This window comes from Marmota marmota, unplaced genomic scaffold, assembly GCF_001458135.2.
Source record: "Marmota marmota marmota unplaced genomic scaffold, marMar, whole genome shotgun sequence".
In the NCBI taxonomy this organism is placed as follows: Eukaryota; Metazoa; Chordata; class Mammalia; order Rodentia; family Sciuridae; genus Marmota; species Marmota marmota.
In genome coordinates, this window is record NW_026000153.1 from 6,828,447 (window position 1) to 6,832,758 (window position 4,312).

Sequence of the window (4,312 nt, forward strand, 5' to 3'; positions counted from 1 at the left end):
CTCTCCACAGTGGGCCTTGTTCTAAGTTTTGCTGGTCATTCTGGCCTTTGAGACTCACCCTCGACCAAAGAGAAAAGCATTGCTGCAGCTGTGCAGGGGGCCAGCAGGACTCTGACTGCGGAAGCCCCCTCCCTGCCTTAGTCATAGGCAGACAGGAAAGGTAGTGCTTTCCCATCCCTGCCTCCCAGTTGACTGCTCTGTGCTTAGATCAAAATGATCTGCCTGGTGGAAAGTGGTCCCTTTACATTTATTGGAAAACAAATAAATGAAAGCCCATGTAGAAATAAACCACAGTGCTGAGGCTTAAAACACCTCACTTTCAGTAAGGAATCACCAAAATTGCAAACAATTTAGTTTTAAGATCCTAATTGGCTTTATTTTCGATTCTGGAATCAGGCAACATTTCAGTCAATCCTAAAATAGAATAATTGTTCCAATGATCCAAGCAAAGAAGTTTGGTTTTATAGATGGAATAGGCTTGAAGGAAAACAAAACCAAAAAGCTGATTGGCTATATTTCTCGTAAGGCAGGGACAATGTTAGAAATGCCCAGGTGCTGCAAAAAATCAAACACATGCTTGCAAGTGGGTCTGCAAAGCAAACTTTACTTATGCCAGAGGGCATGCTACCTAACCTGACTGGCAAGCACACCTGGTTGGGCAGTCTGCCTGCCTTTATCCCTAACATAGCACTTCCCCTTTCCTGATAGGAGGAGCTCCGGTTACAATGTACGCAATTAGCTAATTTCAAAATTGGAATGGGCAAAGGGAAGGGTTATAATTAAAATGGCTACAATTGGATCTTACAGCCCAATAAAATCTAAATGCTACATTCTGAAAATGGACCACTGAACTCTACTTCTCAGAGACAGGGAGACATAGGACCATAACTGGTAGTTAACATCAAATTATTTTAAACTGCTTCTTTTGTGTAAGAATTAAGGCAAAGGAAGCTTCATTATTACACCCATTGAAACAAGTCAAATTTTGGGAAATTTGGTTGTTATATCTCTAATCCTGATTTCTTGAAATTTCATGTAAAGAGTTTAGTTTCATCTTGGTGAAGTTTAGCATGAGTGAGGCCATTTTGGTTTTTAGTCTGATGTGTTAGGAGGTAGTGCAGAAGCTTAGTCCAAAAGTGGACCCCTATAATGTTTAACTGATTCCATTTTATAGTTGCAGAAAGATGCAAAAAGGAAGAATAATGTACTTGAATTTCTCTGTAGAATAATGATGTTGGTGATCTATGCTCTCAGCCTTGTTTGCTGAATACCTGGAGAGCATCTGCAAGTCTTACAAAGGAAGATTCCGGAAAACAGAATAATCTCAGGACCGCTTCTCTTGCTGGACCAGGAACAGAAGATCTTCAGGAGCTAGATCCCTGGGACTATCACTGTGGCTGTGAAGAATTCTTGTTATTCTTGTTTCATTTTATTTTCTCTGCCTTCCCTAGGTTTGTCCTGGGCAATAGATGGGAATAGTTTAATTGACTACAGGACATGCCATTAAATTGTCCTTGTATCTAGAAGCCTGTCTTCAGCCTTATCCTGAATCTCAGGTCCTTGCAGCATTACCTTTGGGCGTATTGATAAAATAAATTCTTGAACATTCCCTGTAACTGCATGTGATTGTTGCCCTCCTCCGACTGGAGAGGGAAGGAAGAAAACACAGCAGGGGCCAGAGGAAGAGTCTCAACAGCCTTGGAGGCCAGGGCAGGGTGCAGACAATCCTTATCATCGGTGAGATCAAAATCTGAGGCAATTAGTTTACTTGGCAGCCCTTGTCCGCCTGTGGGTCAACACTGAAAGGACGTCCAGGTAATGAGGATTTTTGAACTCTGGAATGAGTTTCCAGGATGGGATACAATTTCCTTGCCTTGAGGTCTTTAAAGGTGGGTGAAAGATTCAGGGAGGATTCAGGGGACAGATTGGCTGCACAGAGAGGGAAGAATTACTTTTGCATCTTGCTGAGGGAAAGAGGAGCAGATAGCTGAATAGAATCCATCTTCCCTTCCCTTCTCTATCTTCTCAAGCAACTAAAATAAACCATAGCAGCAGTAATGACTGACTTGTGTTGTGTATTTCCCCAAGACACTCACACTCCTTCAATTGGTGCTGACAGAGGCAATCTTAGATGGGAAGTCTCCTGTTGTTAGCACTCTTGGCAGAAGAGACCCTAGCAGGGTTGGTACCCGTGCCTGTAGCTGGCTGGCATAGGACCCAGAGCCAGGCTCTCACAGGTCTCTTTTCAACTGATTTTTGAGGCTGTGAATCTGGTGGAATATTATTGCTGGAAGGGATTCCACTACAGTTTAAATTGCATTTCTGAAAAATTTCTATTTATTTTAAAAATAGATTGTCCATATTATCTCCTGTGAACATTTGTCAAGAGGGCAGGATAGTTTGGCTTGTAATGAGCCTTATTATATATTTTTTTTCCCCCCCGAGAAAATCTTGCTAAGTTGCCCAGGCTGGCCATGAACTTGTAATCCTCTTTCTCCTGCCTCCATCTTCTGAATTACTGGGATTACAGGAGTGAGCCACCGTGTCCAGCTGAGCCTTATTAGAATTGATGCAAACTGCAGATGCAATGAGAGAGATGGGGTGGGGAGGGAGGGAGGGAGAGAGAGACTCTCCTTTGCTTAATTGCATGATTTACTTAACTGTCAGGTAATGCCTAAGGGGCTTGACTCCAAACCAGAGAACTCAGAGGAACATATTGTTGGGAAATGCCCAGCCTTGCTGGAGGCAGGTAGACCAGATGATCTAATTATAGCTTTATCATCTTGAACCCTTTCTTTAAGAAATATAGAATAATAAATCAGCGTGGTGGCACATGCCTATAATCCCAGCAGCTAGGGAAGCTGAAGCAGAAAGATTATGAGTTCCAAGCCAGCCTCAGCAACTTAGTGAGGCCCTAAGCAACTCAACAAGACCTTGTCTCTAAATAAAATATAAAAAGGGCTGAGAATGTGGCTCAGTGGCTAAGCACCCACCCCTGGGTTCAATCCCTAGTACCAAAAAATATATATGGATATATATATATGAGATAAGAGAGAGAGAAAACGAGAGAATATATACATATATAGAAAATATATTTAGAGAGAATAAAAGCACATTTTTTAAAAATCAAAATCTCTTTAATATCTCTCCTGTGGATATCAACTCAAAAAAAAGAGGTAGCCAAGTCTCTGTATTCAGAGGAGATTTCTGTTTTGGAGGAAGGTGTCAGGGGATTGATCTAACATGAAAGTCAGCTGCCAGTTTTCACCTCTTGATAGATTATAAAATGTCCTGATGGCTCCCCACTACTCCTGGCTATTCTTCTTCACTTTAGGTAGCAAACTTATTACCCAAAACACCAAGGATAGAGCAGGGGGTGTAGCGCAGTGGCAGAGCACCTCCCTGGCCTGTGACAGGCCTTGGGTTCCATCTCAGCTCTGCAGAAACAAGACAGGTATAGATTAGCCAAGTCTGTGAAAATCAGGAAAATAAATATTTACTATACTTTAGTGTTTATAAAACAAAAGGTGGTTTATTTCTTCAGTGGGAAATGTCAATCCAGGCCTTGAAAAAAGGCAGTTATATTTTTCTGCTTTAAGGTTTTGGTTGTGCATGTAACACTTACGTACACACATATACACACATATATATGCATGGGTATTTTCTTTAGATACACGCTGTTCCCTGTATAAATAATCAAGTGTGTGTGCCTACGTATGAATATGACCTACACGTTAAAAACATTGGCACAGGCTTGGAATGTAACTCAGCAGAACTGAGTTTCAGCGATTTGTTTCATTTTCATAGAATAAGAGCACCTTTAATTTTACCCCTTTGTAACAGAAGGTGGGGGCTTCTGGCTGTAACACCAAAAAACAAGGGTGTGGGTGTGCGTGTGTGCATGTGTTTATAATCTGAGAAAGAAGTATTATGGTTTGGATCTGAGATGTTCCTAGAGTCTCCTGTGTTGAGGACGTGGTCCCCAGTTCACAGCACCGTTGGGAGGTGGTGGGACTTTTAAGAGGTGGGGCCTAGTTGGAGGAAGTCAGGTCTTTGAGCTTGTACCTTTAAAGGGGTATGGAGTCTGGGTCTTCTTCTCTCCCTTTCCCTTCATAGCCATCATGGATTAGGTACCCTGTCATGACATTCTGCCTGACTACAGGCAAAAGTGATGGGCCAAGAGACCCTGGGCTAAAACCTCTGAAATCATGAGCCAGAATAAATCTATCCTCCTTTTAAGTTGTTTATCTCAGGTTCCTCCTCCTCCTCCTCTTCCTCCTCCTCCTCCTCCTCCTCCTCTTCTTCTTCTTTT